This window comes from Petaurus breviceps, unplaced genomic scaffold, assembly GCF_028583685.1.
Source record: "Petaurus breviceps papuanus isolate PSGF00001 unplaced genomic scaffold, PetGlider_PUasm1.0 90775, whole genome shotgun sequence".
Taxonomy (NCBI): domain Eukaryota; kingdom Metazoa; phylum Chordata; class Mammalia; order Diprotodontia; family Petauridae; genus Petaurus; species Petaurus breviceps.
In genome coordinates, this window is record NW_027187342.1 from 6341933 (window position 1) to 6357054 (window position 15122).

Sequence of the window (15122 nt, forward strand, 5' to 3'; positions counted from 1 at the left end):
AGTTCTTAATAATATTTTATAAGTATTTTTGGTATCATTGTTACTGTTTCTCACATCTCTGAATTTTCATAACAATTTGTTTAATTTTTATGTACTTAGTGTGTTCTACCTTTTATTATGAAACTATATTTCATGAAAATGTGCATCCACCAAAGTACAACTGATGCCTCATCATTATATGGAGGTGAACTTGGCTTCTCTTATGTTATAACAGAGGAATACAAACTCTAGCAATCTCTCCCTTTTTGGAAAAATTCTACAGATAGTACTGAGAACAGATTGTGTCTACTTTCTAAGGACTGGACTCACTCAAAGACAAGAAGTCACCAAAAGGTTAGATATTGAGTAATGAATTCTTTGGTTGTAGCAACCCACAAAACAAAGACAAATACAAAATAGTGCTTAGCCCTGCATTGTCTTTTCCCACTTCTCTTGCAGTGATGGAAGCCTGTCTATAAGAATTGATTTAACTGTTGATCATGTAAAAGAAATAATTTTCCAATTATCAAAGCATGACCATCAGACCTGAATCATATTAATCTTGGTGTTCTCTCTATAAATGCCATCGAAAGACAAATGGACATTGCCAATAAATAGAATGAGAGTGCACAAATTTTCATTGGAGGGGCAAGTATAAGAGCTAGTAGAATTGGTTTGATGATGTTTTAAAGGACAAGAAGTAATGTTTCATGGGATATTTGGTTATCTTGTATTACATTGCTCATAATGTTGTTGCCATTTCTGATTCTTTGTGACCCCAGTTGGGGTTTTCTTGGCAAAGATAGTAGAATGCTTTGCCATTTGCTTTTACAGCTCATTTTACTGATGAGAAAACTGAAGCAAACAGGGTTAAGTGACTTGCCCAGGGTCACACAGCAAGTGAGTGTCTGAAGCTGGATTTGAATTCAGGTCTTCCTGACTGCAGGCCTGATGCTCTATCCACTGGGTCACTTAGGTCATAACAGACATTTGCAAAAACAAAAACAAAACATGAAGATATTTGCAGTTTAGCTACCAGTGTCTGTGACAAAACATGTGGAAGTAGAGAAATTCTGTGAAGAACTCCAACTTAGATCAATATAAATTTAATAATTGGTTATGTCAGTGGAAAGGTAGACATGGAAAGAACAGCTAGAAAAAAATGATGGAAAATAGGATTGAGAATTAAGAAAAAATACAGACTATACCTTCACACTCTATGAATTGCAGGGGCTCCCTATTACCTCCAGGATCAAACATAAAGCTCTTTGTTTTGGGACCTGAAGCTCTTCCTAACCTACCTCTTCTGTTTTTCCCAGCCTTCTCACACTTGATTTCCCTCTGTGCACTCTACAATCAAGACACACTGGCATACTTGTTGTTTCTAAAGCAGAACACTCCATTTTCCATCTTGTTAGCTAAGACCCCATTTTCAGAATGCTCTGCCTCTTCGTGACTACTTCCCACCTCTTAGGTTGAAGCTCACCTCAAATCTCACCTCCTGCAGTTAGGTTAGTGCTATCCCTTCTAAGGTCACTTTCCTTTTATCCTGTATTCATCTTGTATGTATCTCATTTTTGTTTTTCTTTTCTTTTTCACATCATCTCTCACATTAGAATAGAAGCTCCTCAAGGAAAAGCCAAGGGTTTTTTTTCCTCTGTACCACCATGCCTAGCATAGAATTTGACATATGATACAGGATTACTTAGTAAATGTTTGTTGAATGACTTACTATACATACATTTTACAAAGGTAAAAATTAACTTAGAGAATAAATCAATTAAATAATCAATCTGACATAGTATGGGCTTACTTAGTAAATGTTTGTTGAATGACTTGACATATACATATACATATATATATATATATATATATATAACAAAGGTAAAAATTTACTTAGAGAATAAATCAATCAAATAATAAATAAATTGAAAAACCTTTGCAAAGAAACGTATAGGTTACTTGGGATCTATTAGTACTATTGAGAGTTGAGTCAGTCTGATATAGCATAAATATGGACAGATCTGTTCTCCAAATTTAGATGATATGAATTCAAATACAAAAACTGGCTATGTAACCCTGGACAAGTCACTTAATTTCTCAATGCTCTTGGCAATTCTCTTATAGTATGATCTACAGAGAAGGTTCTGACCTGTATTAGTAGAGGGACTTTATTTATCTGGGAATACCAATACAATCAGAGGGCTATTCAGAAGAATGGATGCTAAAACTAGAGTTGGGAGAAACCTGGGTTTCTAGTCTGTCTCTAACTGTTACTTGATGTATATATAATATATAATAATGGATAAATCACCTAACTGCTCTAAGCCCATTTTCTCTTCTATCATATAGGTATTATTCCTTTGGGTTGTTGTTGGGGTCATATGAGATAATGGGTAAGAAGTCTTTGCCACTTTAAAGTTCAGGAGCTGTGACTTCCAAGATATAGATAATGATAGAAAACTCTCAGATATGAAACAACGCTTTCTACCAATGCATATTGGCATTTTTTTTTTTTGTAGCTTTTTATCTTGAGAGTTGTCTAGGGCACTGAGAGGTTAAATAACTTGTCCAGTGTCACACAGCTAATATGTGTCAGAGGAAACCTTAAAGGGTTGTATAATTATGATTTGGGAAAGGAAGGAAGGAAGGAAAGAATAGAAAGGGAAAGAGGGGGTGAAAGGAAGGAAAGTATAAGGGGAGAGAAGGAAAGAAATAGGGAGGGAAGGAAGACAGAAAGAAAGGAAGAAATGGAGGGAGGGAGTGGAAGGAATGAAGGAAGGGGGAAAGAAATGGAAGAAAGGAAGGAAGAAAAGGAAGGAACAAAGGAAGGAAAGGAGGGAGAGAGCAGAGGAAAGGAAGGAAGAGAGAGAGGAATGGAGGAAGGGAAGAAAAGAAAGAAGGAAGAAAGAAAAGGAAGAACTGAAAGAAGATACAACTTCATTGAAGAGAAGAAAATGAGATGAGATAAAAGTTCCACTTTTGTTTTAATAATTAATATTGATAAAAATTATTTTCAAAAATTGTATTCTCCCCACTTTTTTTTAAGCAATTGGGGTTAAGTAACTTGCTCAAGGTTACATGGCCAGTTATTTCTGGGTGTGGTGCTGAGTATCTGAGCCCGGGATTCGATCTCCAGGTCATCCCAACACTGGAACCGGTGCACTTACTCGCTGAGCCACCTGACCACCCCTAAGCAATTGGGGTTAAGTAACTTGCTCAAGGTTACACGGCCAGGTGTTTCTGGGTGGGTGCTAAGTGTCTGAGCCCGGGATTCAATCTCCAGGTCTTCTCAACACTGGAGCCGGTGCTCTTACTTGCTGTGCTACCTGGCCGCCCCATGTTCGCCCCATATTCTCCCCATTTTAAGGATGCATATGCAGTGACTGTGCATCTGTCCATCAGGTTATTTAACTGTATTGTTTTACTGAATTAGGTTACATAATTGATTTTTGTAAAAGAGGGATTTCTCCCTACCATGAAGTATTCAGGTTGTGCTACCTTACCTTTCCCTAGGGCACCATGGGCTTCTTGTCATAAGATTTTCTATCTCAAGGCTATTATATTTTATTTCTTACACAACTTTCTCCCCAAAGAAAACATCTCAAGAGCATTAAATTAAGTGATTTGTTGTCACGGCTCCTGGATCATATTACAAATTTAATCGGCTAATTATTTCTTTACCTCAGAGATGTTTAATTATTAGATAGTTTCTCTCTTTGGAGACAACCTACACAGACAAGCCAGTCTACCCAGACATCAACAAAGTAAACTCTATCCTTGCCTCCTTTTTATAAGAGGTCATGAAGATTTTCTCTTCATATTAGAATAAATTTTGTTTTCTATGATTCATTCCCATAAGTCTACCACATGAACTTTGCAATTACCTATTTAGATGTTACTAAATCTGCACACACCCCCAAAATAAAAAGTGCTTGGGAAATTGTTGATAATACTTTTCATATTTGTGTATGCAAACAACAAAGCATCACGGGCATGTATATCTTCTTTGAGGAAGTTACTGAACTGAGTTAGGAAAATTGGATTCTGACTCTGGGTTTCCCCCTACCTATGTGACCTTGGACAAGTGCTTTTGGAACTTAAATTCTCACCTTTTTAGTCTGTTAGAAATAAGGGATTAGAAAGATGAATGGCAAAAGTCAGGGCTGTGTTGAAACCAGTTGGAATCTCCTCAGTTTAGATGATTGTCGCCTTTTCAATACAAGCATTTGTACCTTAGAAATTAACAAGTGCTACAAATAAGGACTTGCCTTATTGCTTTGTTGATTGTCTAGCCTTAAGAATCTGGTGAAGAAAATGTTAATAAATCAGATTAAACTTAAAAGTATGTCATACATAACCCACCTCTAACCCCACCCCGAGGGCTGGTTGTTAAATACTTGTTAGCACACCACTGGGTAAAGTCCATCTCAACTCTAACACTATAATTAGAGTGGAAGTGAATTGTGGAGACACAATCAGTCTGGTTGACAAGTTCAACCCAAATTCTACAAAAATAAAAATAACAGTTTTTTATAAACAGCACTTAAAGATTTGCAAAGCACTTTACATATGTAAATATGTACAATAAATACATACAATTCTCATGAAACTCTATAAGGTAGGTGATATTATCATCCCTGTTTTATAAAGGAGGAATATAAAGGTAAGTGATTTGCCCAGGAGCATGTATCTAATAAGTATATGAGGAAAGATTTCAATTTCAATTTCCAAATTCTCAGTCCCAAAATCTAACCACGTGCATGCAATCCATAACACCACAGACTGAGGCCTGAACCAGATTAAAATGTGATTGGAAAATATTAAACAAAATAAATAAAATATAACAAAACATAGATAATGTTAATATATGGTTTTCTAATTCACAGCGATCCTTATGTATGATTTAATTTAGGGGACTCATTTCTGTTTGAGTTTGATGCCATTGATCTAAAACCATATGGTTGCTTTTCATTTCAGGTTCAGACTTCAAAATCTCTGTATTGGCCAAAGTTGAGCAGTTATCTAAGTTAATGTATGTGATCAGTACAGACTCATATTCCATAGGAATTCTCATACACATTTCCTTTTCTAAATGATAAAGCTATTCACAGGAGTTATCCTGAAATCTTTTCATTTAACCTGCACAGACACTGACTTTCTGACTGGTGCTGATTCTCCATTTCACAGACTGAAGAGGAAGAACCTGGACAACTTGGAGGTTCCATCAAGAGGAAAAAACCCGAATGCTGAGATCCTATCATATGAGTCACAGAATCAGGGAAAAAATAGAATTAAGCAACACTCAGCTAGGTGTTGAGTAGACAAGGACACAACCTTGTAGAACAATACATAAAATACACAGTCCTAAAGAGAGAATTACAAAGACATTCTATCTGAAAACAGCAACAAAAAAACAAGGATTCACAGCAAAAGATGAATGTATTCTATGGGACTGTAGAGCTGGAAGAAACTCATTGTTACTGTTCAGTCATTCAGTTGTGCCCAATTCTTCATGACCCCAAGGACCATAGCACACCAATACTGTCTATAGGGTTTTATTTTGGCAAAAATACTGGAGGGGTTTGTCATTTCCTTCTCCTGTAGATTAAAGCAAACAGAAGGTTAAGTGACTTGCCCAAGGTCACACAGCTAGCAAGTTTCTGAGGGCAGACTTGAACTCAGGTCTTTCTCAGAGATCATCTATTCCAGCTCTCTCATTTTACAAATGAACAAGCTGAGACCCAGAAAGGAATACTTGCCCAAGGTCATATGGTTTGTGGTTTAATCATAACTGTAGCTTTGGCCTCCAATTCAAAGCCTATTAAAGACATTTCCTTCAATTGCAGCTAGGTGGCACAGTGCATAGAGCCCAGGCCCGTAGTTAGGAAGACCTGAACTCAAATCCAGTCTCAGTCCTTTACTAGCTATGTTATTCTGGGTAAGTCACTTGCACTTAACCCTGTTTGCCTCAGTTTCCACATCTGTAAAATGAGCTGGAGAAGGAAATAGTAAATCACTTTAACACCTTTGCCAAGAAAAACCCAGAAGGGGTCCAGAAGAGTGCAGCACAACTAAAAATGACCAAATAACAACAACACATACAAGATCTTAAACCTCAAACAATTTATATTTTTTGTAGCTAAACCAAGCCATGCAGTAACCTAATTTTAAAAGAAAGCTATAGAGGACAGAATTGTGAGACAGACGAAGGCAAGAGGGCCCAGATCCCCCAAAGACCCTGAGTGCCAGTCACAATGTATCTCCCAAATCACATTGGGAATTGCCAATGGTTAGCCATATGCATATATCATAAAAGTTAGGTCATGACCATCTGCTCTAAGAACCACAGATGCTGTTGACAATCATGCTGAGAGGGGAGAACTTCTGATCCCTTTGGTTTTTCAACCACTAGTGGGCGAGATAATTGCTAAGTGGCTAACATGTGAGTAGAGTTGGTATATTCCATTTGGCCAAGAGGACATATGTTACCCTCAAACTGGTAGTTTATAGATTCCAAACCCAAGAAATCTGTCAAGTTCAGTAAGCTATCAGCCTGAAAAATACAATACTATTTATGCCACAAGATGTCAGAATGTTATATTTCTCTGGCACTTCTTTAACTTTCCCATTTGAAATGTTGCCGTTGGTGAAGTCAGCATGGGAAGCTGTAAATTTAGTGGTAAACAGAGTTCTGTGCATGGAGAATCACAGAATCTCAGAATTGAATGGGTTTTCAAAGGCCCTTTTATCCAAACTACATTAAAACACAATTCTCCCCTATAGCAACCCTAAAAGGTGCCCTTTTAGAATTCCCAAGAAGCTTCCTTGTAATGGAAAACTCACTCCCTCTCCAAGTGGTACATTGCACTTTGGAACAGCTCCAATGAAGCGGGCAAGGAGTAAGCATTTACTAAGTGTCTACTGTTTGCCAGGTACCATACTAAGCACTCTCAGTCAGTAAATAAGCATTTATTAAGTTGACTATTATGTGCTAGGAACATTAGAAATATTATTTAGTTCAATCCTCAGACAATCCTGTGAAGTAGGTATTATTAATATCCCAACTTTGCACTTGGGGAAACTGAGGTAAGCAGGGGTTAAATAACTTGTCCAGAGTCACCCAGCTAGTCTCTGCATACAGATTTGAAATTAGGCCTTCCTGACTCTATCCACTGTGCCACGTCATTTCAAATGACTGAGAAGTTTATCCTTATAATCAGCTAAAGTCTGACCTTTCTCCATCTCATGGTCATTATTCTAGTTCGGTCCACTGAGGACAAGGCTAAGACATTCTTCACATGAAAGCTTTTTGAATCCTTAGACATAATTCAGTGGGAGTGGGCTCAAGAGGGTCAATTGCTAAAATTTTTAACGTGTACATTTATAGCTTGGGAATAAGCAAATGTGACATATCACAAATGATTTGTTTTGTTGATTATCTAGATTTGTGAAAGTGAGGGGGAAGTGTTAATAATGCACATTAAACTTGGAAAGTGTGTTCTGCATATTTTTTTTCCAGAATGTCAGGTGTTACAGGCAGGTAGATGGTGCATTGGGTAGAGAGCTGGGCTTAGAATCAGCAAGACCTGTTCAAATTTGACCTTGGATACTTAACTGTGGGACTCTGGATAGCATCCATCTCACAGGTGGTTGTAAGGATTAATATAACATGCTATTGGATAATGCTCAGTATAGTGGCTGGTAGTAGGTGCTATATATTTGTTATCATTATTTTTGTACATTTACCAGAATACCCCTACACATAAGCTTTCCTTTCTCCAAAATAAACATCCCTGGTTCCTTCAATAGAACCTCAGTGGTGTATTATCCAGTTCCTTGACTTTTCTGGCTCTCCCCTACTGGATAAGCTCTAGACTATCAATGTCCTTCCTAAAATGTAGCACCCAGAACTGAGCACATTAGTCCAAATGCAGTCTTTAAAAAGAGCAGAAGTACAGGGTGGTATCATTTTCCTTGGTATGGATACCATATTTCTATTTGTACAGTATAAGATCTCCCATTTTTTTTTTGGCTACCAAGTCACAATAAATTAATAATAAACTTAGAGTCCCTAAAAACAGTTTTATTTGAATTCTTTTCCCATCACACTTTTGTTTCATTGTTGTTTTTGTTTTAAACTTAAATAATGTTATAGGTATTTATGTCTTTTCCTCTTGCAGTTTATTTTATTTGACTTGGCCCATTACTGGAGGCTGTCGAAACCTTTTTGGATTGTGACTTTTTCATACATTATGCTAACTATCCACAAATTTGATAAGCATGAAATCTTGGCTTTCATCTGAGTCACTGATAAAATGTTGAACAGTCCAAGATCAAGGACAGGTTTTTAGGACATTCAAAGAGAGACTTCCTTACAGGGTGATAATAATCTATTACTCATTTAGCTTGTTTTGTACTTGGTTAACTGTGCAATAATTGAGTACAGAGTTTCTACTCAATAAATAAGTTTTTAACAAAGCAATGTTATAGAGAAAAATTATAAGCTCTTTCCCTTATTTATTTTTTGTGCGGAAAAAAAGAATTAAGAAAATTCATTTATCCAGCATCACTATGTGTCATGTACTGTGTGGGGGATGAGATAAAAACACAAAAGCAACTTTTATTCTGTTTAGAGGAGAGGTTCAATTTTAGAGCAGATGATAAGACCTGGTGGACCTGGGGAGCAATGACCAGACCAAGTAATCCCCAATAGTCACAATGGAGTGGGGATCTGCATAATAATAGGCAAGAGCTGGGATAGGAGAGAGGATAAGTACTCAGGCAGGAGAGAGTATCCAGTACCTGCTACCAACTGTGTAGTGGAGGGGAGGGGTTAATGCTAGGAAGAAGAACCCCATCTCTATTCGAGTTGTGCTGTTGGGCAACTGTTGGCATGTGTGCAGTAGGCCAGCTGGGAGCAGGAAATGAAAGTTTCTTGTTAGGTATTTAAGGCTATGTCATTGCATACAAAATAGTTTATTTTTATTTCATTAAAAATAAAGCCCCCAAAATAGCTGAATTCAAAGAAATACTGTTCTTTCACTGACATGGCACCAAATTAACTATTTTGACTGAATTCTTCATTTTGATTTTATTTTGCAATAATGTAGATACTGCCTATAATTATTAAGTGAAACAAATAAAAATTAATCTAATAAATTCAATCATCACACAATTTGGTTAGTTCTGCCTTTTAAAACCTGATCGTTCAATCTTAGTAGTAAAAGTTATCTATTTTTTTTAGTCCTATATTATAAGGGTAAGGTGACAGGATCTAAGTTATCTGGATAATTGATAGATCTTTATATTTCATTTTAGTTCCTCTCATTATAGCCTAAAGCCAGATCCAGGGCCTGAATTATTTTGGTATTTATATTTGATCATTATAATCCAATCAGTTTACAATAACGTAGATTGAGGCTCTTAAGAGGTGCATGATGGGAAATCCACAGTATGAAAATGCATTTGGCCCAGGTCGAGTAGTTATTTACAAAACTTTTGCCAAACACTGCTGTTTTCATTATCCCAGGGCTTTTCTAGAGCGTCGTTATTTATTACAATTCCTTAATTATTCATTCCAGCAAGGTTTATAATTATAAACCAGCCACTAATGAGAAGGCAATATGTAATTCTTTAGGAATCTCATTTTATCTGACATTAATTAATGCCCACTTATAAATTGTGACTTAACTATAAAAACCACTTGGTGCTTGAATTTAATCTTCCACATTCACTGGGAAACTAGAAGGAATCTCTCTAAAGCAGCAATATTCTACCAGAGCACCAGTCTTATTACCAATGGAACATACAACGTGTTTATTTCTATATGTGAATTGTGTGATTCCCCTCCATGAGGCAACGCCTCCCCAGAATTTGAAAGGGGGTTTCATCATTTTTTTTTTCTTTAAGAGGCAGCTCTCTGTCAAGACTTCCACATTTTTAAATGTTGACAAGCATGCACACTCTATTGCTTGGATTTTTGCCTGGCTCATTATGCAAATTATATTCATGTAATGCATCACTCGGGTATTCAGGTGCAAGCCCACAGTGTCTAATACGAGTCCTTCTTGTCAGGAGCGACAGTAATGTACATTTTCAGTAAAGATAACCGATCAGGTGAAAGAGAAAAATAACTGCTATTTTCAATCAGAACTATAGAAAGTGTCTTCAGCCTGGAGAAGATGTGATGCCAGGCTAAGGCTGTAAAATACAACATCTCTGACCTTATTATTCAGGCTCCTGTGCTAAATAACGTGGATATAATGGAATTTGTATGCCCTAGTTTCTGACAGGTTGAATGTTACTTAGTGATCCAGAAGTGGGAAAATGGCTTCCTGCTTTCTAAGGATACTGCAGGCCTCCCAAATTTTCTTGGGCAATGCAATCACAAGAATATTAAAATAGAGGGTGGCATTAAAAATATAGCAGGTGACCACTTACATGATATGATTTAAGGGCTATAAAGGACTCGTTGGGAAGAAAATCAGTCACATATCTGTCATATGGTACCTGCAATTTGACCACTAGAGATTCAGTCCTTTTCCAGCATTCTTTTTGAAAGGCAAATAACTCTAGCAGGGTTTAACTTGAATCCTTATCTGACCCAATCTAGGAAGAATTTATTAAAGTACCTACTATGTGCAAGGAACTGTGTTTAGTGCTAGAGATCCAAAAACAAAAGGAAAAGCTGCGTTTGCCATCTGGGAACCTACATTTGACTGGGAGAATATAGTATGTAGACAAAGAAGAATATGCATCTCAGCACACCCCCAAATCCAACTATGAATAAACTCCAGGGGGACTAGAATATAGTACAGACATTACTGGGAGAGGGGAGGAAAGACAAGGTAAATTCAAGGGAAAATTCAGCCCACTTCACATATGGAATATTTTACTTGTTTTGTTTTGTTTGTTTAGTCGGCTGGTTTTTTGTTTGCTTGTTTTTCTCCTCCCCAGTCCTAGTGTAGGAATGGACAAGCTTTAGTGAATTTAGTCTTCAGGTGAGACAGAATAAACCATTTGTCTAATAATTCTTTGTGGTAACCTGCACTTTTCTCAGAGTAGGGAGGAAGCAGGAAATGAGATTAGTGGTCTGGCTTTCTGGAAATATGTCCTGCTTCCTTTGTGAATGTTTCCCACCCTGGCATAAAATCACACACTTAGGGCCTATTTCATGAGGTTCTCAGCATTTCTTCCAGCTCTATGTGGAGGTGAAACTCTTGCATCTCAAAATCTCTTCAGTTAGTTTCTCCTTTCCCACATCGAATGATTTGGCTTTGATCTCAACCCCAGGTGAAGAGCCCAGGAAATGTTTGAGACTGCCTAGCGTATTGGAGAAGAAGAGCAGAACTACAACCACAGTGAAATGAGCAAGGCTTTATCCCAATGCAGCAAAATTTGGAGGGCTCACAAGGTATACCAGTTCAGGAGTGTGCCCAGTTCTAGCCTTGAGTTAGCAGGCTCCTTAAAGGCATCCTTGCAATGTTCCAAGGTCTTTCCTATAAAAAGATTTCTGATTTTCCCTCCTGCCATGGCTGACTTATAAGAACATATCAGTCAGACAGCATTTGTTAAGAATTTAGTATGTTCCAGGCACTGTGCTAAGCCCTAGGCATTAAAAAAGGCAAAGAACATGGTTCTGGCACTCGCATTCTTTTTTTTCTTTTCTTTTTTCAGCAATCAGAGTTAAGTAACTTGCTCAAGGTTACACGGCCAGGTGTTTCTGGGTGGGTGCTAAGTGTCTGAGCCCAGGATTCGATCCCCAAGTCATCCTGACACTGGAGCCGGTGCTCTTACTCGCTGTGCTACCTGGCCACCCCAGAACTCACATTCTAATGGGGAAAGAATATACAGACCACTATATACATAAGATATATTCAGTGATCACTTCTACTTTGGGAGGGTTAGGGGTGGTGTCCCCACAATCTAGAAAATCTGCATAAAATTTTTGGCTCTCCTTTCATACCAGAGAAGAAGTCTGATTTTTTTATTTTTCTTTTATGGAGGGTTTACAGTACCTTATAGTAAAATTTGGGTTGATATTATAAAATACTATACATATATTTATGCATTTCTGAGTTTCTAAACTTTTTTTTGTCTTATTTGCTAGACTTTGTGTGTTGTCTGTGGCTTCTGGAAAACTAGAAAAAAATGTCCATTTAATTCCTTATGCTGACCCTCAGTACATCAAAGCCACAATGGGTAAAGTCATGATGTGTAAGGAATAATTATAGAGGGGGAATGGAAGGTAATCTCAGAGGGATGGGAAGACATAGGGGAAAGAAAAGGGTGCTGTAAAAGGTAGGATTTGAGTTGTCTTGAAGAAAGCTGAGGAAGTCAGTAATCAGAGGTGAAGAGGGAGAACATTTCAAATATGCAGGCCAGCCACTGAAAAGGCACAATTAGGAGACTGAGTGTAATGTTTGAGGAGCAGCTAGAAAGCCAGTGTTGCTGGATTATAAAGTATATACAAGAGAGTAAAGTTCAAGAAAACTAGAAAGTTAGGAAGAGGCCAGATTGTGAAGGACTTTAAATGGCAATCTAGATTCAAGTTTAAGTAAGGAAATTGTCAGTTATATTCTTGAAGAATAAAAAGAGGTTGAAGGATTAAATAAATTCATTGGCTAAAACCAAACTCATTGACCTTTAATATTCATGATAAATTTATAAAATAAATATGTACCTAACTGTTTGATACTTGATTTTTAAAAAGTTGTATAATGGGGAAAGAAGAGAGTCAAGAAAGACCATGGAAAGATCCTCACCCAAATTTTACCATGCCCAAATGTCTGGGCTTGGTCAGAATTTACTTCTTTGGTACAGATTGGTTAGTTTATCCTGGGATTTAAATCTAGAGTTTCCGATTTTCACCTGAGCATATATAGGATAGAAATTAGATCAGCAAAATAATGAACTCTTAAGACATCTTAAGGTAAATTTTCAGATAAGTGTCTTGGATCAGTATTTTCCTTGGTTATATTGGGAATAAAGGTGGCTCATTTCCCTTAGTGTATCTAATTACATTAAATGGAAGACCTCAGGGTATAAAAGGGAACTGAGAACATGCTGTACACTTCTCTTCTCCAAAGCCCTGCAGGGATCTCCTGAATCTCCCGTATCTCAGTTACTATCCTTGCTATGAGCACACCAACACCCCAGAATTGGAGATAGAACTCACAGTACCATAGAATCATAACCCTACCTGGAATGAATATAAAAGGCCATTTCATCCAGTTCATACAGGCCGGACTCAATGGAGCAATATTTATTAAGCACCATTGCAAGTTACCATCCTAGACATTAGGAATGCAAAGAAAAATAAGAATAGCTATATATTTGTTCTCTGGGGCCTTTTTTTTTCCTGGGGGAAACCATAACATTTATATTGATAAGTAAACATATTTGAAGAGGGATAGACTACTAACTGGAAGAGGTAACTAGGTATCTGAAAAGCACCTCCATCCAAAAAAAAAAGTGGCCTCAGACTTGAGCCTTAAAGGAAGTTAAGGCTTGTAAGAGGAAGTAAGTAGAAGTCAGACAATAGGGATAACCTATGTAAAAGCATGAAGATGCAGGATAGAAAGTCAAGTCCAGGGAACCTATAGAAGGCCAGTTTGATAGGGAGAAAGTATGTGAGTGGGAGTGATAGGTAACCAACTTGTAAATGTACACTGGAGGCAGATCCTAAAGGACTTTACATGCTAAGTTGAGGAGTTTGTAATTTACCCTCAAGACAATAGGAATCCACTGAAAACTTTTGCCTGAGGGAATGAAATGGATTTATGCCTTAGGAAGTTGTTTTGTTGCTTAGCCATTGTAATGAGAAAGACTCAGAGAGGGGAGAGCCTAGAAATTGGGATATCAATTAGGAGACTTTTGCAAGTGATATAGGTCATGTGAATCTAATCTAGTATAGTGTATCAGCAATGCCATATTCACAATGCCTATAGAGATTACAAATATGCTGATATAATTATCCATTAGAAAATACGTCATGTTTGCCATATGAGGAAATAAACTAGAAAATTTATTAAGATACCAAAAGACTGAGTCCCAAAACCAGAAAGTGAAAGCCATCAGAGTAGTTATGACATTGGCACAGGTAGATAAAGTAGAAAGCACCCACATTTTCAAGCCTTTAAAACAGAACAGGCTACCTCAGGCAAAACTCCTCCTCTCCCCACGCACAGCAACCACCCAGCGTCCTGGAAGCGCACTCCCAGCAGCTCCGGCCCCTGGCAGTCCTCAGCAGGAGTCCTTAGCAGAAAGTCCTTAGCAGTTCTAACTCAAAAAGGGCTTCGCGCTGCCAGTGCCTCTGCTGCTGCCGCCGTCACCACCACCGCCAGCCACCGAAGGAACGCTAGCTTGGCTTCCGCTTCCTCTTGCTCCGCCCCTTCCTGCTACGTCAGCAAGTCCAACGGGGCATGGAAGATCTTTAAATCCCATAACCCTTACATATAGTTAGCTATGTCAATAAAGAGAAGGGAATATAGACACGACATATTCTAGGGGTAGAATCCACCAGACTTGGCAAGTTATTAAATGTGGGGATTAATAAAGAGACAAAATTGAAGATAACTCCAAAAAAGAATACTGATACTCTCAACTCAAAATAGGAAATTCTGGAAGAAGAGTGGGTAGATAATGAGTTCAGTTGTGAACAAATTAAAGTTGAGAAGCTTATGTGTCATTCAAGTGGAGATTTCTAGCAAGCAGTCAGTAATGAGAGCATAAGAGAGAAATCATACATTTAAAGATGATTATTGAAAACATGGAGAAAATGTGATCAGAGGGATACAGAAATGGAGAGAAAGAGAGAGGAGGGAGGGAGATATAGTGAAGGAAGGAAAGAGGAAATGTGGGAGGGAGTAAAAAAAAGAAAAAATAGGAAAAGGAGGAGGACAGAGAGGAGGAGAGAGAGGAGGGGAGAGAGGCAAATAAGAAAAAGGAGGGAGAGAGGGAGAGTGACACAGGGACAAAGACAGAAAAAGATAATAGGTGTATAGAGAATGAAGAGGGCTCAGGGAAGGAGCTTAGGAAATAATCACACTTAGGTGGAGGGAGATGGATGATGATTCATCAAAGAAGACTAAGGAGGAATTAGACAGACAAAAGGAGAACACTTCTGTCCTCTCTACTAG